General features: G+C 44.2%; 1 protein-coding gene and 1 pseudogene across 4 annotated transcripts in view; both read left to right on the plus strand.

The window, feature by feature from the left end:
* NHEJ1 (non-homologous end joining factor 1) overlaps window positions 1–25720 on the plus strand; it is a 1839518-nt gene that overhangs the window by 1532717 nt on the left and 281081 nt on the right. The window lies entirely within an intron of this gene.
* Window positions 6542–7454, plus strand: LOC144825611 (28S ribosomal RNA; annotated as a pseudogene).

Genomic DNA, 25720 nt, shown 5'->3' on the forward strand with positions numbered 1-25720 from the left:
CAACACCATCAATAAGGGGCAGGCCGAAGGGGGGACTTGTAATTTTTGTTTCCATTTTATTATCATGTAAGATGTGTAGAATTGATTCACAGCACACAGGAGTGATGGGCCTAGTTTTATATGGAGAAAAATGTCGGGTTGGCTTAGTGAATTTTTACAATGCCATTTATGATAGTGCAGGCTCTAATCAAATTTCTGTTTTAAATTCTTTTGTTTCAACTTATTTGGAAGTTCTTGGTCATAATGTTATGATCATGGGAGATTTTAATGTGCACCCTTGTGGCGACCCACTGAATAAATGCCTAACAGAGCTTCACTGTGAACGTATGGGAGGTCTACACATGGAACATACTGTGGAGGGTGAACTATGCAATGACCTGCTGAACAACTTTGACCTCTCATTGGCTATGTCACTTAGGGACCCGTTAAAATGCTTTGATATTCCTACTTTTAAAGGGTACGGTAGGGGCACCTTCATAGATCATATGTTAGTTTCTTTAACGATGCAGACTTTCCTAGACTCGTTTAGTATTGTTCTAAGTGAGTTCAGTGACCATAATCCTCTAATAATCTGTTTAAAAGGATCCTGGGTCGATGGTCACCCCGGATATTCTCTATAAAAATATTACTGAAAGTTGCGCAGAGGATAGCAACAATTGTACTCTTGAGGGGGGAGATCCTAGGCAGGTCCTAGTCGCTTATCAAAATCTATCGGAGAAGGTGTCAAATTTACTGTCAGTCCCCAATAAGAATGTGGGGAAAGTGGGTCCTAGATGGTTTAGCCATGATTGTACTAAAGCTGCACGCAAACTTAGGTCTGCCCTGTCAACCACCCCGAGGATTCGGGAGGAGGTAAAATTGTGCAGCAAGGAATTCAAGGCTGTCATTGCATTGCGTAAGGAGTCTCTGAGAAGAGAGGCCCGGGATGAATTACTTGATTCCTCCACCTTAAATTGTAGTTCCAAATTCTGGGCTCTAGTTAAAAAACCGTTCCTGGCAGAAGAACCGGGTGATGGACTAGACTGTTGTATAACCAAGGAGGAATGGGAACTTCATTTTAAAAGACTGTATTATTCAGCTGACCCGGTTATAGTTGACGACGTTCCCTATGTTAGGGGCGGTAATATCAATTTTGATAAACGCGAGGTACTGGACGCCATAGAGGGTCTTACGGCAAAGAAAGCCCCTGGACCTGACGGAATACCACCAGATCTCTATAAATCAGATCCAGGCTTTTGGGCACCCATCCTGGTAGCTGTATTTAATGCCGCTGCTTTACTGGGTTGTCCTGTGTCCTGGGGAGTGTCAACAATTGTCCCTGTCTTCAAGAAAGGAGACAAGGGCAGTCCTCTTTGCTATCGCCCAATATCATTAATAGACTCTATGGTCAAGATCATAGGGAGAATTTTACTGCAGCGTTTAACAAATTGGACAGCTGATAATAACATTCTGTCCAATTCACAATATGGTTTCTGCGAAGGTCGCTCCACTATAACGCAGTGTCTCAACCGGTTTCTCATATTGAGTAAATATACTGTTGTACAGAAGGGAGCTGTCCACCTTGCCTTCATGGATCTGTCATCGGCCTTCGACTGTGTCAACAGGGGAAGGCTGTGGCAGACCATGAGGGAGAAAGGTGTAGACAGAGGGGTTGTGGATTTTCTGGCGGATCTGCACAGTGATACCAGAGCTAACGTCAGGTTCTCAACCAGTAGGGAAACTACAGGTAATTTTAATATTAAAAAGGGTGTGCGGCAGGGTTGTATCCTGGCCCCGTTTCTTTTTAATTTTTACATTAAAGACTTAGATGCTGCACTACAGGAGGTAAAATCAGACTGTCATAGAGTAGGCAGGCGGGGTATTCCTGTACTTTTATACGCAGATGATGCGGTTTTAATTTCGAGAACGGAAAAGGGTCTCCAGGCACTTCTGAATGCTTTTAACAATTTTATGACTAATAGGGACCTTTTGGTCAACAATTCCAAATCCTATATAATGCATGTTGGCCGTCAATCAAAAAAGAACTTTATTTTTAAACTAGATGATGTCCTGATTCCCATCACTCATACATTCTCATACCTTGGTGTTTTATTTGACTCAAAGCTCAGCTGGGCCCCACATGTGACAAAAAAGAAAGGGGAAATGACCAGGGTAAATGCCTCTATCTTTAATTTTGCCACTAAACTAGGAAAAAAGCCAAATACTGCCATGATCAAACTGTATAATGCTAAATCGATAGCTACTGCAGTTTATGGCAGTGAGATATGGGGCTATGTAAGTGGGGAACAGCTACAGATTACTGAAAATAATTTTTTTAAGTGTTTGCTCTGTGTCCCAGCCAGTACATCAAACCTGGTGGTACATGAAGAGCTGGGCAGTCAGTACCTATCCGATATTGTTGGGTTAAGACCACTGACATGTTGGGTAAAATTATGGCTAAATGAAGACATTACGTTAACCCACTTGATAGTGAAAGACCTTGTATCTCAGGAATATTCAAAGCGTGTGCCCTGGTTAAAATATCTGAGGTCTCATTTTCTGAAGCTTGGATTTCTGAACTTATTTGAAAACCTGAGTGAGATATTAAAGGGTGATGTGCCAGCAATTAAGCGGGCTTTTTATATGGATAGAATGGCCCAAAGAGAAGAGGTTGAGCTTATGAAACCTAACGTTAGGAAATATGTCATGTTAAAATCTTGTGATACTATGGAACCTTACCTAACATGCTCCTTTACTTCTCATGAAAAATTCTTGCTGACAAGGTTCAGGTTTAATATATTTCATCATCTTTTAATTAGACCTAAGTCGGACATTTTTAATAAAATTGCAGCGCCCTGTGGCTGCGACGGGAAGTCTCCACAGGATATGCTGCATTTTATATTTTTATGTAAGCTCTATGAATACCCCCGAAAACTCTATCTTGTCACTCTTTTAAAGAAATTAAATTTTAATCAAATAAGACCTGCACTTTTGTATCTACAGCTTTTGCACAGTGATAGTGTCCTTCAGGTGATAGAATTTCTAAAATTGACTGTTAAAATGAGAAAGTGCCTAGATGAGTGATTATATACCCCTGTAGGATGATGAATTTATCCATTATGTTGTAAATTCTGTATTATTCGCACTTTAGTCTTGATCTTGCCTACTTACTCATTAATGTGATTTGTATTATATGTCTTTTAGTAACTGTGAATTTAACTATGAATTGTTTCATGAATGTTTGTGCTTTTATGGATTGAAATATATCCGAAATAAAGTCTTATTGAATTGAATTGGATAACTCAAACTTAAAGCAATGAGGCCTGACAAGATTGGTCTGAATGATTTGAACAATGTCCATAACAAGCAACCAAGACTGCTGCCCAGAATTCTATTATCTTGGTTAACTATGAGAAGAGTCACAGAAAGAATCAAAAAGCACCAGTCGATATTAATCGCTAGGGCTGTTCTCATGCTAGGTCCTAGAACCCGTATCTCTCCCCATCTGATGGCCTTACACTGGCTACCTATCCGTAACAGAATTCATTTAAAAGCCTTAGTCCTGGCTTTCAAGGCTCTACATGGCATGGCGGCCCACTACATCAGAAAAAGAGTTCTACACTGTACACCAGGAAGAACTCTAAGATCATCTCACCATCATCTGATAGGTTCCCAAATTCTCCCTCTCCCGTTGCGGTGGCCTATCTTTTCAAGTACAGGTTGCTTGCGTCTGGAACCTTTTGCCAATGTCACTCAGACAGGCGTCTGACTTAATGGCTTTCAGAAGACAACTTAAAACCTGGATGTTCTAGCAACAACTCTAGATTCCTTTTTTCTTTCTGTTACAACTGTTATTAAGCTAGCCTAGGGTCTGACTCGCGCTGGGACACTCTTTTGAGTAGCCGTCCGCTCTACAAATACCTTATAACATAACATAACATCAATACCCAAAAATGTACTGATCAGCAAACATAACAAAATTAGTAACTGGAGACCAATTACAATCAGTACAGCATTCATGAAGCTATTCACAAAAATATTGACAAAGACTCACCTCATTCATCAATCTGAATACGAGACAAAAAAGCTTCATGGAGGTAAGAGGTTGTCTCTTCTTCAAAATATTATAAAAGGGGTATGAAACTCAAAGATCTACTACCAGTGGTGTTGATAGACATCTCCAAAGCCTCTGACTTTGTCAGCCATGGTCACATTCTACGGAGTCTTGAAAGGCATAGAGTTCCTTCATACATCAGAGATATAATAAAAGACTTGTGTACTGACTGAACAACGTTTTTCAAGGGCAAGAATAACAAATCTACACCAGAAATAAAAAAATGAAATCTGGAGTAAAGCACTGTTGTTTAACATTGCCATGAATCCTCTGATATGTCTCTGATATGGGATTTTCAGAAACACTGCAAGGTCTTCACATTCAGCTCAGATGGTCTCATTGAACAAACAGATCACCGCTCTAGCCTTTGCCGATGATATAGCAGTACTCAGCAACACCCGGGAAGGAAGGAGTACAAATCTGAAAATCATTAACAAATTCAGTAAAACAGCAGTTTCAAAACTAAATGTAAAAAAAACAAAAGTCACCAGAAAGAAAAAAAAATCCTGGTAATTAACTGCAAACCATGGCAATGTCAAAAATACTATTTTGAAAATATTCATCCAGGAGACAGTGAGAGATAACTCAGATTGAACTTTCACCCACACACCAGCCATACAAGTAATAAAAGAAATGAGATTCTCACTAATTGGGCTCAAAACCTGACAATTTACCACCTAAACCCACTCAAAAAAATGAAATATTGTGTCAAAATGCCCATTAAATTAGAAATGACAGGAACAGCAGCAAATACTTTTAATACACTGAATCAAACGATAAAGAAAAATGTTAAGCAATTCCTACACCTACCTGTTTACACATACAATGGTCTCCTGTATTCGAAAAGATCCTATGTGGGCCTCAGTGTACCGAAGCTATGTACTACAATAAACAATTTACTATACCTCAGAGAAGCTCTAGATCTATACATTGCTCATTCCTACATGTACGCAGGAGAATTATATATAACAACATTGATAACATCACAAAAACACACAAACTCAACATTCTAGACAGTAGATTCCTGAGTTATGATTTGAATTTGTTAGCAACATATGATTGGAGATAAGAGAAAGTTGAGAAATGGGCAAACCTCCCTAACCAAGGTGATGATATTAAATACTTAGCAAGTAATCCAGGTTCAAATTTCTGGATCAGCAAGCATAACAAAATGAAAGAATATCAATACATAGCTTCACTGATGTTAAGAGCAAATGTTTTGCATACCAGAGAAACCACACTTGGGGAAGAAATAAAACCTTTACTAAATGCAGATACTGTAAAGATGTTTGGGAAACAATTTCACACATTTCAGGTGCATGTCCCAAAATCAAGGACATAAGGATAAAAAGATGTAGCAAAATATTGGAATTACTCATTGATAGAGCAAAAAGGTATAGGTGGATGGCAAGTAGGGCCGCTGATGTCAAAAAGAACCAAGGTGAACTACGAAAACCAGCTGTAGTATTTACAAAAATGGTACTGCTGTAGTGATTGATGTGTCAATTCAATATGAAAACTTACAGAATTCCCTTGAATTAGCGTTTGAGAGTACATTTAAATATTATCAGGATCTATCACAGCAAATCAAGATCTTACCAATTGTAACACTGTTAAATTTCATGGCTTTATTGTTGGATGTCGGGGTATTTGGCCTCAATGTAATGATGTTGCTCTGGCTGATCTGGGTTTGCAAATGTCTTTCCCATTCAAGAAGAATATTTGCCGACTACTTTAATGGACACTCTTAAAATATGCCAAGTATTAATGGACAATTAAATGTCAAGCTAAATGCTGAGATGTACACTATCGTAAGGCACACATGTCTCTCTTATAAAACATATTGTTTTAAAATATGGGTTCTTTAATATTTAAATGTGGTTAAAACAGTGACGCTATAGTTGACAAGAGAATTAGTATAGATGTGGATTTTCTAGAATATTATAGATGTGCATTTTATAGATGTGTATTTTTTTATAGATGTGTGCATATAACAATTTAGATATAAATGTGTACATCCTGATTATTGAAATGTCTTGAATGAAGAATAGGTCTCAAATAATTGTATACACATAATCACTCCCACACAAGATTATTGTTGTCCTGCTAATCACACTTTAATTTCTCAGGACTGTTCGTAGACCATTTTATATTGCTGAAATAGTACTGGAGGGTGTACTATCTCTAGCCTATACGTGATCCCAGTTCCAGTGAGGACAGCGTTCAGTGTGGCTGTACTCCGGAACAAATGAATGTTGTATTGTTGGAAGCAAGTCCGATTTGATGCTGATGGGCAGCTATAATGACCCAGAATGAGCCACTGCGTGGAGGTACAGAAATAGCCAAATACCTTGTCATCTAATTAGTGACGCATGTGAATGGATGAACGAGATTCCCATTGTCCCTACCTACTATCTAGCAAAACCACAGCCAAGGGAATGAGCTTGGCAAAATCAGCGGGGAATGAAGTCCCATTGAACTTGACTCTAGTCTGGCACTATAAAGAGACATGAGAGGTGTAGGATAAGTGGGAGGCCCTCGGGCCGCTGGTGAAATACCACTATTTTCATTGTTTTTTCACTTAAATGGTGAGGGGGTGAGCCCCGTGGGGCTCTCGCTTCTGGCACCTGGCGTGACCCGCACCTGGCAACTGATAACTCAGGTGTCCACAGGCGAGCTCAGGGAGGACAGAAGCCTCCCGCGGAGCAGAAGGGCAAAAGCTCGCTTGATCTCGATTTTCAGTATGAAAACAGACTGTGAAAGCGGGGCCTCACGATCCTTCTGACTTTTTGAATTTCAAGCAAGAGGTGTCAGGAAAGTTACCAAAGGGATAACTGGCTTGTGGCAGCCAAGCGTTCAGAGCGACATTGCTTTTTGATCCTTCGATGTCAGCTCTTCCTATCATTGTGAAGCAGAATTCACCAATCGTTGAATTGTTCATCCACTAATAGGGAATGTGAGATGGGTTTAGACCAAAGTGAGACAGGTTAGTTTTACCCTACAGATGCCTTGCTGTTGCAATAGTAATCCTGCTCAGTACGAGAGGAACTGCAGGTTCAGACATTTGGTGGATGTGCATGGCTGTTGAGCCACTGGGGTGAAGCTACCATCTGTGGGATTATGACTGAATGCCTCTGTGAGAAGCTGGCTTCTCACAGAGGCATTCAAACAAACAACCATTATGGTGATTTTAGTCATCTTAGACAACCTTAGAAAGCTCTCTAAGTTGTAGCTGTGGAGAGCAGCCTTCAGACTTAGTCCAGGAGTGTAAAGCAGCTTGCTTTTATCAGAACATGATCTTATATATATATATAGACTAGCACAGTGTATTTATAAAAATATGTATTTATTATAAGACACTAACACACATAGATATCTCCTAGCTGGATATATACACAATGCACTTAATACTTTTCAATAGAAACAAATAAGTTGCACAGTTACACAGTGGTTGCTAGGGGGTCGACCAAACCATATACCAAAATAGTGGTATGCGAACCAGGACTCAAGTCAAGACTATACCCAAAAGACATAGAAGTGCCAAGGACCCAAGGAGCCACCTGAGGTAAATAACCAGGAAGCCCACAGAGGCCGCGTGCAGAGTGGGATCACGATCCTGGGCTCAATACAAGTCAATGGTTAAGTAGCGGTTGCAATTTTAAAGAAGGATTGTTCCCAGTGGACCCTGTGGGGGACAGAAGTTTGGTGAGCCACCCCACCCCTGGATACCTTAGGAACCAGGATACCTACCGCAGAGAAGCCGGGTGTATAGGTGTGAAGTGGCATCGGAAATCGCTGTCAAACTCAATAGAGGACTTCAGGAAGATGCAGCTGCTGGAGAAGGTGAAAGTGTCCGGTGGAACCCAAAGGTGGATTCAGGGTGAGAAGTACCTGCAGGCAGAGGGGACAGAGTCTATGCCACTTGGAAGTGACCATGAGGCCCGGAAGACGAATGCCTACTGAAGTGGAGTGTTGCAGGAGAATTAACAGTGGCGCTGAAACTGCAGCTGAGCAGACCAGGCGACGCTGTGGAAGACCAGCAGCTGTGCACGAGCTGTCCCATGTTAGATGGCGAGAGTTGAGGTGTTGGTGTCCGTCGGAAGCACCAACAAGCTTTTGCAACTGCAACCAGCGTGGAAAGTGAAGAAGGCACAGTGTCGGGACCAGCAAGGTCCAGGTGACTCTACACAAGCAAGGGTGTCAGAGCAGGCCCCAAGCAATCAGGGAAGCCTGCAGAATTTATAGGAGGCCCTCAGGAGGACCCACTGGCAGGAAGCACTGGAGTCGCAAAAGGACATCGAGCAGCTCACCGAAGATGCAGGCCCACGATGCATGGGATGTGGTGAGGACCAAGATCTTGGTCATAGGAGATGCTTGAGGTTGGGGCTACTTGGAGCCCGAAGATCTTGGTGGAAGGAAGCCAATAAGCCTTTGCAACTGCCAGAGAATGCTGTGCACAAGGGTTCTCTTCTTGCGGCTCCGATGAGGGACACTGGCCTCAAACTTTGTGAAAGGACAGAGCAGGCCTCGAGGGATGTGATGAACTACCACCTGCGTTGCTGAGCCCGCATTTTTCCCCGGAACACAACACTATAACACTGCCATGAGCCCCCTCGCGGCCATCGCACGCCAACACAACCTCAACATCATCTCCTACGCCGACGACACCCAGCTGATTCTCTCCCTCACCAACGACCCCGCCACCGCCAGAGCCAACCTTCACGAAGGGATGAAAGACGTAGCCGAGTGGATGACAACCAGCCGCCTGAAACTGAACTCAGACAAGACGGAAGTCCTCATCCTGGGCTCCTCGCCCTCCGCCTGGGACGACTCCTGGTGGCCCCCCGCCCTGGGCACCGCACCCAAACCGACAGACCACGCACGCAACCTGGGCTTCATCCTGGACTCCTCCCTCTCCATGACCAGACAAGTCAACGCCGTCTCCTCGTCCTGTTTCAACATCCTGCGCATGCTACGTAAGATCTTCAGGTGGATCCCCACCGAGACCAGGAAGACGGTCACCCAGGCCCTCGTCACCAGCCGTCTGGACTACGGCAACGCCCTCTATGCCGGAACCACCGCCAAGCTCCAGAAGAGACTCCAGCGTATCCAGAACGCCTCGGCGAGACACCTGAGAGACCTGCACTGGCTCCCGATCAACAAAAGAATCACCTTCCGGCTCCTCACCCACGCACACAAAGCCCTACACAACCAAGGCCCAGGATACCTCAACAGCCGCCTCAACTTCTACGTTCCCAAACGCCACCTCCGATCGACCAACCACGCCCTCGCCGCCGTCCCCCGCATCCGAAGAGCGACAACAGGAGGAAGGTCCTTCTCCTACCTGGCCGCCAAGACCTGGAACTCCCTTCCGACCCACCTCCGCCTGACCCAGGACCACCTCTCCTTCAGGAAGAAGCTCAAGACCTGGCTGTTCGAGCAGTAGCAGCACCCCCCCCCCCCTAGCGCCTTGAGACCCTCCGGGTGAGTAGTGCGCTCTATAAATGTCTTTGATTGATTGATTGCCACATAGCATAGAGTACTACAGTATCCACATTTTTTTAATACACTTTACCTGAAGCACATATCTGTCCACGCCACTCTCCGCTCAACTGTTCTCTCTCACTCACAAATATTCACGTTTTCACTATCTCCACATACCTAGCAACACCTGTATTTTCCAGGACTTTGCATTTCAAATATTCTTCACCCTCTCAAAAGCACAAACTTAATACATCAATCTCCCCATACCTTCAATTCTCTCACTCTTTATGCCCTCATAGCATCTAAAAACCCACTCTCTGTTACTCCCATAGTACTTTTCCAATACACACCCTGTCACATAACTCAACAACACAAATACAGTACACACAGCATACAAAATCACAACTAACAAAATTAATTAAAATAATATAATTCCACTACACACCACATGCATACATACACTACAAACATAACGCATAGGTAAAACACATTTATAACGTAAATAGATCTAACTCTAAAGAATGTGAGACCTATTGAATTGAATAGGCTTGCTTTAAAAAGAGGTTTCCTGGACTGGATAAACTTTCACCTTTTTATGGTAGATTGTATTTAAGATCTAGATCGGTGAAACACTGAGGCACTGGAGAAAGGTGATCAACTGTTTATATTTTTTTTATTTATTTCTGCATTTGTAGAGCGCCTGCTTACACCAGCTAGTGTGTGTCCGTGCTATTAAGACCACTTCACATCCTTAGGAATCTGTATCATTCAGTTTAAGTGCTATTATTATTCTTGTGTGTACAGCCATGTTTTTAATTTTTTCCGAAAGAATTTCTCTGATGGTTCCCCCCTAAGGGTCAGGGGGAGGGAGTTTCAGCTTTTAGCTACCATATAGCCGAAGGATCGTGCTCCCATTCGTGCCCTCCTAATCCTCGGTACTTTCACCAAATGGGTCCCTGTGGATCTCAGTTGTCTTCCTGTCTCATAAGGAGTCATCAGGTCATTGAGGTACAGTGGACATCTGCCATGCAAGATTTGATGTCCAGTGCACAGGGCCTTAAATTTGATTCGTTTCTGGATTGGTAGCCAATGTAATGAATTTAGTGCATTCTTTGAGGATGCTCTCATTGGTAGATTTAACACAAGATGGCTGCCGCATTCTGGACAGATTGCAGCTTTTAGAGCCCTTTTTTGTTTGTACCAAGGCACAGCAAGTTTCCATAATCTAGCCTGGAAGTGACTAGCGCATGGATCAAGGTCTTTCTTGCCACCAGAGCTAGGATATCGAAGGTCTTCCTCAATATTCTCAGGATTCCAAAACATCTACCCGCAACCCTTTTGATTTGGGTCTCAAACGATAGTCTATGGTCTATCCATATCCCCAGGTTCTTCACCTCCGTCTTTGGGGTTGGAATCTGACCTAAGCTTGCTGGCCACCAAGCCGATGACCAGAAAGATGGAGTGTTTCCGACTATCATAATTTTAGTCTTGTTTCCGTTGAGCCTTAGACAGTTATCTGACATCCATCCCGCTAAATCTTTTAGGCAGCTTACAAAGCTACTGGCTGCAAGAGCAGATTTTTGTGTTTAGGTCACGCCATGTTTCTCCACTATTTCGGCCAAGGGGGCGACATATAAATTAAACAGTGTTGGGCTCAATATTGAACCCTGTAGAACACCTTGTGCCAATTTGATGTGTTTGGAGGAGTGTGCGGCTTGTGACACCTGAAAGCTTCGCCCAGGCAGGTAAGAAACAATCCATTTCAGGGCTGTCCCATGCACACCCCCCCTTCTGAGTCGGTGTATTAACATTTCATGTGACACCATGTCGAATGCTGTGCTGAGGTCTAGAAGAACCAGCGCAGTTGTCAGACCTTCGTCCACCCTCTTCCGTACTGACTCTGTGGCATAAAGCAGTGCTGTCTCAGTTGAATAGGATGATCTGAAACCTGATTGTGTTGGATGCAATAGGTCATGTGTCTTAATGTGAGCCCCTAACTGTATATTTACCACTTTTTCCACAGTTTTTGAGAAAAAAGGGAGTAGTGAGACTGGACGCAGGTTTTCCATTATGTTCCCATCCACTGTCTACTTTTTTTTTATTGGGCGGACAATGGCATGTTTCCATGCGGCAGGTACCATCTCCTCTTTGAAGGATATTTCTAGCAGCTGCTGAATATGGGGTAGTATTGTACTTAGTCCAGCACAAACTACATTGGGTGTTGCTGGATCGAGTGGTGATCCCGATTTTATGCTCTGTGCTATCCTTTCGAGCTCTTCTAGGGAAGGAGGGGTAAACTGGGAGACACTATTTCCCCACCACTCCTTCATTTGTTCCTTATAACTGTAGTTGTTTTTATGAGATATAGGGGAAATGCTGAGACATTAGAGAAAGGTGATCAGATGTAATTGTATTCAGGAGCCATATAGGTAAAACGCTGAGGCATTCAAGAAAGATGATCAGCTGTAACCGAAGCAGCTGAGAATGACAGTTAGAAGGAAAAAGACTAGAATATGAAGAAAGGAAGGCTGAAGGGGAGCGATGGTAAATAAAGATGAAGCAAGTCCCGGGATGCGGTACATCCATGATGGCTGCTGCACCATGTGATCTATAACGCAGCAGCATTATGGGGCAAGACTCACTGTAGGTCAGAATGGGTCGAGCATGAATGTGAGGAAAGGTGAGTATGTCTACCAAAATGACTGGGATTGAAGCACGCTGAGATATGGCGGCTGCATTAGAATGCAAGTTCTAGAGGCAGCGTAATAGCGAAGTAAGAAGTATAGAAAAGAAGATGGGCCATTTAAAAAGGATTATCAAGCCTGCAATGTAAAAAAAGAAAAGAAAGGACTCGAAGGGTTAAATGGAAAAATGAATCATAGTTTGTTAAAGGAACAGAGAATTAAACTATTATATGGTACATGTTGGAACATTCACCCCTCCCCCCACTCTATCTCTGTTGGAATGTGCCACTTAGGACTGTCATCTGCAGGCTCTACAGCGGACTCTAGCTGACTGGAACCTGTGGTGCGGGTGAGATGTGAATAAAGTATCTTCAATGTCTACACAGTGGCATTCTTTATAACACTGACATCGACCCGCACCCGCACCTGTACTTCAGTGACTACAGTACAGCCATAATCTAGTGGCAGCAGTACAACTACATCTGCATCATACTACGGTGAGAGTCTTTCTTTCTACCACCTACTAGAGTGTAGTGTCTTGCATTTCTGCTAAGCCAGTCTAGTTATCCTGTGGAATGTTATCATTCATGTTATGTCATGGAATGTGGTGAACTGAGCAAGTATCATACTGCTCCTGGTGGGGTCTTCAGTTCTACTTCTATCTTCTACCTGGAATAAACATCTAAACCTTACTACTCGTTCTGATTCCTGATCTTCAATCCCTACATAGAGATCTGGAACCTTGCTTATGTGTAACTGTTCCCTCCCAGAAGGAACACTTTGGGACATCTCGAACTACAAGTTACTGTATCTTACTCTGCGTACCATCAGATCTACAGAGACACTCAATGCGGCGGGCTCTCCCTACCTAAACTGCGCCTCTTGTTCCCTGGCTTACCTCAGTCATCATGGGGGAGGTGTGTCATAGCTACAGCTAAGTAAAGGGTTATTGTCCTCGCGGTTCTGGTGGAGTTGAAGTATTAACACAAGTGTTGCTTCTAAGTTGCCCAAGAACTAGCATTGCCAATAGGGGGAAAGGTGCACCAGCACTAATGTGGGGTGTCCAGTGTAGAGCGGGAGCCTAGATATTTCAGAGGTCTCTGGCACGCTGCCAGTGTCTACCACGTCCTACGGAGGTGCATCCGGCTATTTCTGTCAGCAGTGGCAGGTACGTCTTTCGATTACCTGCCGCTGACAGACTCTGCCGTCCTACTCCTCTTTTCCGTATCAGGGGGATGGTTTAAGGCCAGGAGCATGCACCTCAGCAGTAAACTGCCCACTTCATCGCACTGACAGGCACAGCTGTCCTGTCGGGATCTTCAATAGCCCAGGAGGGCGTTCTTTGCACACTGCAGCCGGTATTGTTTTTGCGCCGCGGTATCGGGAGGATGGTTCATGGGTGTGTACCTCAGCGGTAACCTGCCCACTTCATTGTACTGACAGGCACAGTTGTCCTGTCAGGATCTTCAATAGCCCAGGAGGGCGTTCTTTGCACACTGCAGCCGGTATTGTTTTTGCGCCGCGGTATCGGGAGGATGGTTCATGGGTGTGTACCTCAGCGGTAACCTGCCCACTTCATTGTACTGACAGGCACAGTTGTCCTGTCAGGATCTTCAATAGCCCAGGAGGGCGTTCTTTGCACACTGCAGCCGGTATTGTTTTTGCACCGCGGTATCGGGAGCATGGTTCATGGGTGTGTACCTCAGCGGTAACCTGCCTACTTCATTGTACTGACAGGCACAGTTGTCCTGTCAGGATCTTCAATAGCCCAGGAGGGCGTTCTTTGCACACTGCAGCCGGTATTGTTTTTGCGCCGCGGTATCGGGAGGATGGTTCATGGGTGTGTACCTCAGCGGTAACCTGCCCACTTCATTGTACTGACAGGCACAGTTGTCCTGTCAGGATCTTCAATAGCCCAGGAGGGCGTTCTTTGCACACTGCAGCCGGTATTGTTTTTGTGCCGCGGTATCGGGAGGATGGTTCACGGGTGTGTACCTCAGCAGTAACATGCCCACCTCATCGCGCTGAGAGGCACACGGTCAGGATCTTCGAGAGCCCAGGTGGACGGTCCTTATGTGCTACTCCTTTCTCTTTGCATAGTGCTGCTGAAGAGTTCTCTCAGCTACTTGCAGTATGAATATGTCATCTCTTCAGCCGCGTTGACAGGCACAGCTGTTCCTGTCATTTTGTGGCTAGTGAGAGCGTTGTTTACTCGTACGACCTCGGTGTATATCGTCTGGTGAAGAAATTTTGCTGACAGGCACAGCTCCAGTATCTGCCTGCTACTAGTTATGAATTACAAGTAAAACTTTATTACTGTGGCCATTTTGATTAATTGTTGCCTGGCAAAAGAAATTATCTCTGACAGGCACAGCTTCATCAATCTGCCTGCCAACCATAACATATATTCTCTACTTTTGTGTTGCAGGGTATAGCATTTACAATTGCCTCAATCTTCACACTGTCAAGCACAGCACTGATATAGGAATTGCATTGTAGTGCAACCTAATTGTATTGTATATTTAGGGGTGTTCCCTCTTTCCATAATTTTTGTGTATATTACTTCTCATATAATTGTTGTGCGTATAGTGCTCAATTCCATAAAAAAATAAATTTAGAAGTAACTAATATGTCACTACCTCCTCAGTTTTTAAATGATGTGGGGGAACCTAACATCCCTTGGAAACAGTGGAAGAGTTTGTTCATGTCATATCTCATAGCTATTGGAGGAGAACAATTCACCTCCCTTCATAAAGAGCACATTTTACTTCACAATCTAGGGTAGGACACAAAACATACAATAACATTACAGAATCACCCCAGGGAGGTGAGGATAGTAATGAAGAAGGAACTGTGCATCAAGTCACCATAAACCGACTAGAGAAGCATTTTGAAGAAATGATACATGTGGTATTAGAAAGACATAGGTTCTCCAGATTTCAATGGAAAATTGAAAATGTCAAAACCTATATTGCTGTTTTGAAGGGTTTATCCAACACGTGAATTTGAACTATTAACTGATTTACTGATTAGGGATTAATTAGTCAGATGTACCAACAATTCTAAAATCCAAGAAACATTATTGGCTGTTAATCCTGATCTCAAACAAGCTCTTGTAAATGCTGTGAATGTTGAACACACTGCAGATTGTATTAAAGAGATGAAGTCAAGCACTGACACTACACCAGAGGAAAATGTAAACATCAAACAAAAAAACAACAAACAGGCTAAAGAGGGGAAAAATAAAAACCAGGCTTCAAGGGGTAGTAAACTCAAGTGTTACAAATGTGGTAGACCGGCACTTCTTGCAAACAGTCTGAATTGTCAAGCTAGAACTGTAGTATGCGACAAGTGTGGGACGGAAGGACATTTGTCTAGAGTATGCAGAGAACTATGTTCCAAACCAGTGTTGGTTGTTGAACCAACCAACCCGACTAAATTGTTGTTTCAGTTAAAAAGAAACAATGAGGTAGCGAGTTTCCCTTCATGCAGAATTACTCTTGAAAATAGCCCAGTAATGGTTTTCACAAACTCATGTTTGCCTTACACACTGCTTGATAATACATTGTTTACAGAGTTGTTTACTGACAAAAAGAGTAAACTGGAAGTACTTGATATCATGGCTCGGGGTTACAATGGGGATCCCATACCGTTAGTGGGTATGACCATGATGCAGATTGGTTTCAAAGGTAGGAACACTGTAGGAAGAATTGATATCACTGAAAAAGTGTCTAGTCTATTGTGCTGGAGGCATTACAAAAATTAGGTATCAAGTTAGATCCCATATGTCCAGATCAAGTACTGGTGGACCCTTCAGTTTGTGGCTATGATGTCTGCAGTGATTTCCCTGATGTGTTTACTGACAAGTTGGGCCTATTAAAGTAGCATATAAAGTTAGAACTGTTCCCTACCTGATGCATGCCCCTTTAAGGAAGGAATTTGACAGACTATTAGAGCTGGGAGTTATTGAACCTATGGTTAGCTCCGGTGGTTATTGCGACTAAGGGGCAGATGTATCAAACGATTTTTTTGTCGCAAACGCTGCGAATCGGTAAAAAGCAGTGTTTGTGTCAAAAAAATCAGAAAATGGAATGTATCAACTAAAACGCATCGCAATATTAAGGAATCGCAAATTTTGCGATTCCTTAATATTGCGTAAGCTTTAAAGGAATCACAAATTGCGATTCCTTAAATGCTATGTAAGAAGCAATTAAGTTTTGCGAATTTACACTAAGAAAAAGCAAACTACCAACAACTTAGATTTGGTGGTAATTTGCGAATTCTTTTACAAATGCACTTTTTGGCATTTGTAAAGGTGCCATGTGGCGCTCATACATGCCCTTAGGGCATGTATGTGCGCCATATGCGCACACATGTAAATTTCAGGGGTGCAGCAGGGTGTCTTTAAAACACCCTTGCACCCTTGAAATAATTCTCAATTTGCGATTAGCAAATTGCGAATCGCAAATTGAGAATAACTTCCCATTCCTTCCTATGGGCCTCCTGGCACATAGAAATGAATGGGAAATTATTCCTTAATTGCGATTAGCAATTTGCTAATTGCAATTAAGGAATTTTAAGAAATCGCTGAAAAATAACGAATTTTTAAATACATACCATTTTGCAATTCTCAAATAGCGATTCTAAAATAAATCGCTATATGAGAATCGCAAATAGGTATTTTGATACATCTGCCCCTTTATCCTCTAGAAAAGATGTAAGATTATTCATAGATCTCAGGGACTTAAATATGAATATATGGGTGGACATTCACTTCCTCGGACTCATAAAATTATCACATTGATCAATGGCACCAGCTGTTTCTGTGTTCTTGACTTTATCCTCCGCTTACCACCAAGTGGAGCTTCACCCAGGATCTCGCCACCTCATCTCATTCGTAACTCCCCTGGGTGCTTTCCAATACTCATAAATGCTGTTTGGAATAGCGTCTGCTGTGGCCGCTTTTCAAAGGATCATGCAGCATGTCTTAAATGATGTGCCAAGTACCTTATGTTTCCAGGATGACATCCTCAATCATGGCAAGAAGAGCTGGACTGGGAACCGAAACCGGCCCTGGCAAACTGCTCGACCGGGCCCCCCTGGGGTGAGGGGTGTTTGTTACCGGGGGCCGATATTGCCGACCCCCGGTAATAAAAACGGCCCCCAGAGGCCCAAAACCGGCCCCCACCCTAGCGGCCCACCGGGCAAACGCCCTGTGCCCGCTACGGGCCAGTCAAGCTCTGATGGCAAGGTCATAAAGGAACATAATGAAATGCTAAGGGGAAGTGTTAATCAGACTTGGTAATGCCGGGCTTGCCTTAAAGAAAGAAAAATGCCAAACTGGTGTGGGGTCTATAGAGTACTTGGTACACACCATTTCCCGTGAGGGAATAAAACCCAAACTTAACATTGTAGAAACCATTATAAATACCGCTGCACCCACCAATGTTGAAGAACTTAAATCCTTTTTGGGATTTTTAGTGTATTACTCGAAATTCATACAGAATTATTCAAGTATAGTAGAGCCTATGCATAGTTTACTTAAGATGTAGGTTTCCTTCATATGGAACAAAAACTGCAAAACTGCGTTTAATTCTGTAAAAACCAGCATAACTGCAGCCCTCTCCCTGGGCCGATTTGGCCCCATCAAACCCACTATTCTATCCACTGATGCCAGCAATAAGGGTTTAGGAGCTAGTCTCACACTATGGGTGGACGGCAAAGAGCAAGAAGTAGCCTTTGCCTCAAAAGCATTGAAAGGAGCAGAGAAACAATATTCTGTTGAGAAATAGGCCCTCACATGTTTCTAGGCAATCATGCATTTAAAAATCGTTTTTATGGGGCATACCTTTCACAGTCAAACCTGACCACAAGCTTTTAATATATGCAATTACTACCAAAGATCTGCCAGAATCACACCCAGGATTTCCATATTGTCCTAGGATTGGAAAGCTTTAATTTCAAAGTACAGTATGTCCCAGGTGCCCAAAATGTAGTTGCGTCTTTTCTCTCTAGTACACCTGTAGGAGAAGAGAGAGACATCATCATGGAAGAGGACATGGAAATAGTACTAAAATTAAATAGTATGAAAAAGGAAGAGTGGGAACACTGCATGTTGCTGGATGACAACATGATTTCATTAAAACAACACGTACAGGGAGGATATCCACATAATAAACATAAAGTACCTACAAGGTTATCCAAATTTTGGGAGGTTAGATCTGAATTAAGTACTCAGAGTGAGACAGTGTAGAAAGGCGAAAAGATAGTGCGCTCAGAGAAAATGAGAGATAAGATTATTGACCTGGCGCATATAGGTCAATTAGGACGTAGCCTCACAAAAACAAAGTATGTCTGGAACATTGGTGGCCAGGTATGGACACCATGGTGGAGACAAAAGTGAAAGACTGCATGGAATGCATGAGGAGTGAAAATACCCAGCAAGTCAGAAACCCTCCCCTGTCTCTTGTTCAGGTCGCCGACGCCCCATGGTCTAAGCTAGCTCTAGACATAATAGGCCCACTGGACCTGAAAAGGTTAAATGGATGTTTTATCTTGGTTCTAATTGACCACCAGATGTGTTGGGTGGTCACTAAGTGTGTACATCAAATCAACACAAATTCCCTGGTACAATGATGCCTTCTATGAGGAAGGTATTCCTGATATTCTAGTCACAGATAATGGAGTACAATATACATCAGATTTCATGAAGGAGTTCTTTACAGACTTTCAAATACAACATCACAAAACTGCTCTATATTGCCCATGTGTGAATGAGCTTGTTGAAAGGATGAATCGAGTGGTACAGGAATGTTTGCAGACAGCAGAAATGATGGACATACCTGTCAAACTTGCCCTTCAAGACACTGGGCTGGTGGGCATTTCGCACTGCACCTAATTGTATCATGAGGATTTCTTTTGCTTCCTTGAAAGGAAGAACTCCCAAAACCAATATGACCGAAGAAGAAACTTGTGAGTGTGGTGGACAGGAATGAAATATCTAGGCGAGTAACCCAGCACCAAGACAAGTACAAACACAGATATGACATCGCCAAATGTGTTAACTCCCCTTCATTTAGAGAAGGAGAATGGGTTTGTGTAGATCATCCTAAATCGCAGAGAAAAGACGATTCCAGGTTCTCTGAACCCGTTTACATAACTTGGGTAGGGAAGAACATTGTGCATCTTGAGAGTGGTCAAACATGGGGTATGGGCAAAATTGTTCCCCTTAAACCCACTCAGATAGCAGCCGGAAATTCCACTGCAACGAGTGTACAATTCCAGGAGATCTCAAAAGTTTAATGGCTCTCCTGCACGGAATAAATGTTTGGCCTACTCTTGTTGCAATGGCATATACATCTATTTTTCCCTCTTGCTCTACTGAATTATCTCCTTTGGTATCTTATAGCATGAAGATTAATATAGTATTGTGTTTTCTGCTTCATTGTTACTTTTACATGATTTTCCATTTTATTATTATACATTGTAACCTCTTTATCTGCTCTTCTATTTTTCTGTTGTTATTGTAATCACATGTTCTCACTGCTAAGTGAGGTGTGTTATATATTACTTATTTGTATATCCCCCTGCCCTATCCCTGTTGGATTGTGCCACTTGGAACTGTCACCTGAAGCTTCTAAGGCTGACTTCAGCTGACGGGAACCTGTGGTGGTGTTCAGACATGATTAAAGAATCTTCAATTTCTACACAGTGTCATTCTTTATCACAGAAACTAACTAATAAGTGACAGAAGGGAACAAGAGGAAACTATATTACCTACTGGCAGTCGCCAGTAGGTATATATAGTTAGGATTTTTTTGAATAGGGATTTCTGAAAATTCTATGTTGAAAAACTTTGGCGTTGATGGACGGAATTGGCTGAAATTTTCAGGAAAATGGCACATTTTGTTTCTGAGCGTCCCCTGAAAGTTTGGGGGGGGTTTCGTCAAGCGGGGGCCGAGAAAAAAGGGGGGTCCCAAAACGTGTTTTTAACATTGAGTTTTCCATAGGGCGGTTGGACTCACTTTTAGCTCGAACGGCTGAATGGATTTCCACAAAACTTGGCAAAATTGTAGGGACTGGTAGCCCAATGTGCCTTTGCTATGTCTCAAGATATATGCTCCAGTGGTTTTTACGAAAATGAACTTTGAAAAATATATATTGGGCTACATTGGGCTATATATATGTTTGAGCCCAAATGTAGCCCAATGTAGCCCAAAGATGGCCACCAGAGACAAAAAAAAACAAATGTAGCCCAAATATCAGCCAGATGTAGCCCAACTATAGCCCAGTGACAGAATGTCCCAGAGTGTTCTAAAGAACAACTAGAGCGCTAACAGTCTTACTTATGACTAAAGTATGGCACACCTGAAGTCATCTTGATTGGAATAAAGTGTTAACACTTAAAACATTTAATTTGCAAAGGAACAAAATGAGGGGGTTCATTTTGCCATAGAAATTATGATTAGTGCTGAAGAAAGAAAAATTAGGGCACATTTTGAGTGACTTCTCAAATCCTCTTATATTTCATTAAAAAAATTCTGATATGCAGTCTCCCAAGATGGCCACCAGAGACAAAAGAGCCCAAATGTAACCCAAATATCAGCCAGATGTAGCCCAACTATAGCCCAATGACAGAATGTCCCAGAGTGTTCTAAAGAACAACTAGAACGCTAACAGTCTTACTTATGACAAAAGTATGGCACACCTGATGTCGCGATTGCAAGCAGCGCTACTACTATTGCGCGCCACTAACCTGAGAACTTCTTGATCAGCAGGAACGATGCGATGAATGTCCTTCTGACTTATCTGAACACCGCACCCAGTGGTGTCTTTAAGAACACCTCCAGAATGGGTATTTGCGAGAAGCCGGGAGGATAAGGCGCAGGGGGGCACACGGATCGATGGAAGGGTCCTCGGGGTCTGATACGGCAGAATCCGTAGTGAAGGGACGTACTGCAGCATGGAAATATAAAGGACAGGTATAAGTCCCAGTTCCACAATAGTACACTTCCTTCCCCGACCCCAATCTCTGGCACTTACCAAGGAACACTTCAGAAATTCTATAAAGGAAATAACACAGGTTCCTTCGTCCTCTGCGGATGGTGAGAAAGTTATTCGTCACTTTCTCGTAAGGGCAGAATCCTCTTAGTCTCGGCCTTACCCCGGGGGTAGCGGAAAAGTAGTTTCAATCCGTGTAACTTGCTTCCTCAATACAGCTTGAGAAACAAAGGAATATGTCTTAGCACACTCTACCAAGCTACACACACAAACGCTTGGTAATCCCGAATGCGCAGCAGGATGCTAGCAGGATTTTGGACAAACAATAAACAGAGAGTAGAAGAACGATCCCGTTCTCCTGGGTTTATACTTGCAGTTGGTCGGAAGTTACTTCACTCCATTGACCACGCTGGCTTTTGATCGGAAAAAGGGCTTGAACTAGGCTGGCCACGCAGGCTCTTGATCGGCGATGATTTCCCTGAGACTGAACACGCAGGCTCTTGATCGGCGATGATTTCCTCACGCACACTCCGGCGGGGATCACCATCCGCCTCAACCAAAACCAAGAAAACAATTGTCAAGCGCCGATCTGTTTCCAAGGAGGAGTTATATACGGCTCCGCCTTCTTTCCTTTTCTCCAGCGCCGCTTGGCCTTCTGGGACATGTAGTTTACAGGGATCCCTCGTACTTGTTTCCCTTTCCTACTTTCCTTCGCTGCGTCTGTGTATGCGATCATGACAGAACCCCCTCTCGAGGACTGCCGACTCGGCGGTCGACCCGGTTTCCCAGGGAACTGCTCGTGAAAGGCGGCTACCAAATCAGGGCAATGCAAATGATCAGCGGGTTCCCATGTTCTGTCCTCCGGACCATACCCTTTCCAATCTACCAGATACTGAATCCGGCCATGCAAAATACGGGAGTCCAGGACGTTTTGCACTTCGTATTCCTCCTGGCCATCCACCTCCAGAGCGGGGGGCCGTACTGGCAATCGCATGTTCAAGGGGCAAGGCTTGAGGAGGGACACATGGAACACCGGATGTATGGACCAGGAAAGCGGAAGAGACAACCTCATGGCCACTGAGTTCACCACCTCACTGATGCTGTAAGGCCCCACAAACTTAGGTTTAAGTTTATTTACACCTTTTAGATGAATGTTCTTTGTGGAGAGCCACACCTTGTCCCCAACCTGATATGTCGGCTCCTCGGACCTCCTGCGATCCGCAAATAGTTTATGAGCTGCTTGCGCCTTCTCTAAACAATGTCTTACATCTATAAGGATGGCCCTCAGATGGGCATGATGTTCCTGAATGGAGGGAACCAAGGATTCCGCAGGCCAGTCGAACGGAAGCATATTTGGATGGAAACCATACAGGCAGAAAAAGGGGGAACACCCCAGGGTGGTATGAACTGCATTGTTATATGCGAACTCCGCCAACCACAAAAGGGTGGTCCAATCCGAAGCATTTTGCATGGTGAAACAGCGGAGGTACTGTTCAAGCGTTTGGTTAAGCCGTTCGGTTTTTCCGTCCGTCTGTGGATGATAGCTAGACGACAGTCGGGCATCGATTTGCAAGATGGCACAGAGTGCCTTCCAGAAGTGTGACGTAAACTGCGTGCCACGATCAGTTATAATCACGCTGGGCAAACCGTGAGCACGTACTATGTGTTGCAGAAATACCTTGGCCAATTCCACAGAAGTAGGTAAACCCGGCAAAGAAATGAAATGCCCCATTTTCGTAAGATGGTCTACGACCACCAGAACCACGGTTTGCTGAGCGCAGGGAGGCATCTCCACTATAAAATCCATGGATAAGGTGTGCCAAGGTTTAGGAGGAATGGGCAACGGACGGAGACGACCTGCTGGTTTGGTATGAACTGATTTACCCTGGGCACAAATCGCACGTACTCCTTTACATCGGTTCGAACCTCCTTCCACCAGAAGGAACGTTCTACATTAGCCGTGGTCTTGAATATCCCCATATGTCCGCTTAATGCTGAGTCATGCGCCCACTTCAGGGCTTGTTGCTGCAACTGTTTCTGGGGGACATATAACGCCTGGTAATGGTACGCCAAGTCATTCTCCACATGTAGATGGTCCGGGTCTTCCTGGATCCAAGAAGCGATATCTAGACCGGCGATGGCTACTTTCAGATCCTCCAGAAAGTCCGCAGATGATACGAGAGCGAGGGATGCACTGTGGTTGTCAGCTTCCTGGAGGATAAAAGGGGGTTCTCCGAGTTCAACAGCATCCTCGACCCCCAAACGGGATAAGGCATCCGCCTTCCCATTGCGTGACCCTGGCCTGTACTTAATGACGAAATCATAATCGGAAAAAAACAAAGTCCATCGGAGCTGCCTCGGAGTCAAGGCCTTCGCCGTTTTGAGGAACAACAAGTTGCGATGATCAGTGATAATTTCCACCGTGTGACACGCACCGAGGAGATAATGTCGCCACTCCTCGCAGGCTCTTTTGATCGCCAAGAGCTCTTTATCAGTGATAGTGTAATTAATCTCACAGGGTGTGAGTTTTCTCGAATAGTAGGCCACTGGGTGCAGCTGTCCGGTTTTGGGATGTCTTTGTGATAAGATGCCTCCGAGGGCGGATTGAGAGGCATCGGTCTCCAGGACATATGGCAGCTGAGGATCCGGGTGCCGGAGAATGGGGGCTTGCGTAAATCTGCGTTTGAGGAGTTGAAATGCCTGGTCTGCTTCGGTTCCCCATACAAACGGGACGTTTTTTCGCAGGAGGGATGTGATGGGATGAATAGTTTTAGAAAAGTCTTGAATAAAGCGCCGGTAGTAATTGGCAAAGCCAAGAAAGCTCTGGACTGCCTTAACATTGTGTGGAGTTTTCCAGTTAAGGATTACCTCGACTTTGCTGGTGTCCATCCGGAACCCTTGGGCGTCTATGATATATCCCAAGAAGGCGACCTGCTGTACATGGAAAAGACACTTCTCCAACTTGGCGTATAATGAATTTTGTTGTAACTTTCGTAGTACGGTCTTTACATGGACAACATGTTCCGCCATAGATGTTGAGTAAATCAGGATGTCGTCTATGTATACCACACAGTATGTTTCCAGACATCCTCGCAGAACTTCGTCCATGAAGAATTGGAAGGCAGCAGGGGCGTTGCATAGACCAAAGGGCATTACCCGGTATTCGAATAAACCAAATTTGGTTCGGAACGCCGTCTTCCATTCATCCCCCTTCTGTACGCGAACAAGGTGGTACGCTCCCCGGAGATCGAGTTTCGTGAAGTATTTCGCACCCTTCAACTGGTCCATCAAAACCGGGATGAGGGGAAGAGGATAACGGTTTTTTATCGTCACTTTGTTAATCGCACGGTAGTCAATGCAGGGTCTCAACTCATCGCAATCCTTCTTGGCAATGAAAAACATGGGTGACGATGCAGGGGATGTAGAGTGGCGGATAAACCCTGTAGCAAGGTTGTCATCTATATATGATTTCAAATACTGGGTTTCCTTCTCCGTTAAGGCATAAACCCTACTGCAAGGGATATCGGCCCCCGGAATGAGGTCAACACGGCAGTCGTAGACCCGATGAGGTGGTAAGTGGGCGGCCTTTTGTTTGTCGAACAAGGCCTTATACTCTTGGTATTCGACGGGCAGCACCGTGACACAACAGAACCTTTCAAATGTACAGGCGTTCGCCAGATAGGAGGCCGATGAGGGTACAGAGAGGGATGGTAAAGGTTCGTGGGTTCTGCAATGTTCCTTGCAAAACGGAGAGGTCATGTTGACCGTACGAGCTGACCAACTGACTAAAGGATCATGTAACGTAAGCCACGGCATTCCCAAGATGAGTCGGAACTGCGGGGCGTCTATCAGGTCGAACTGGATGTGTTCCCGGTGATCCTCACCAAACTCCATTAACAAAGAAAGGGTGTTGTAAACCACCGGGCCTGAAGAAAGGATGGTTCCGTCAACTGCCTTTACCGTCTCGGGGCGTAGCTTTTTCTCGCACGGGATGCCCATCCTTAACGCGAAATCCTGGTCGATATAATTACCAGTGGCCCCTGAGTCGAGAAGGGCATCAACTTGCAAGGGATCATTGGTAGCTATCCAGAGAGTCACACTTACATTTATATGGGCCACTGCGGGATGAAGGGTATTGGCCAGAACAGGGGAGATCATAGGGAACTGGTATCTCGAGTCGGAGACCTCCTTCGAACTCGAGATCTTCAGTTTTCCGACGGTTCGGCTTCCTTCTGTGTCGCCTGGACTCGGGGAAGAGTAGAGCGCCCGGGAACATAATTCCTGGCTCTGCATTCCTTGATAAAATGTCCTCCTTTCCCACAATATAGGCACAGTTTCAGGCGTCGTCTTTTGTCTTTTTCTTCTGTAGTAAGGGGGCCTCGAACCCCCCCAATTTGCATGGGTTCGGCGTCGTCAGACACCTTAGGTTTGTCTTCTCCTCCGGATCTAGATCGAATGG

This window comes from Lissotriton helveticus, chromosome 3_1 (assembly GCF_964261635.1).
Source record: "Lissotriton helveticus chromosome 3_1, aLisHel1.1, whole genome shotgun sequence".
NCBI lineage: Eukaryota > Metazoa > Chordata > Amphibia > Caudata > Salamandridae > Lissotriton > Lissotriton helveticus.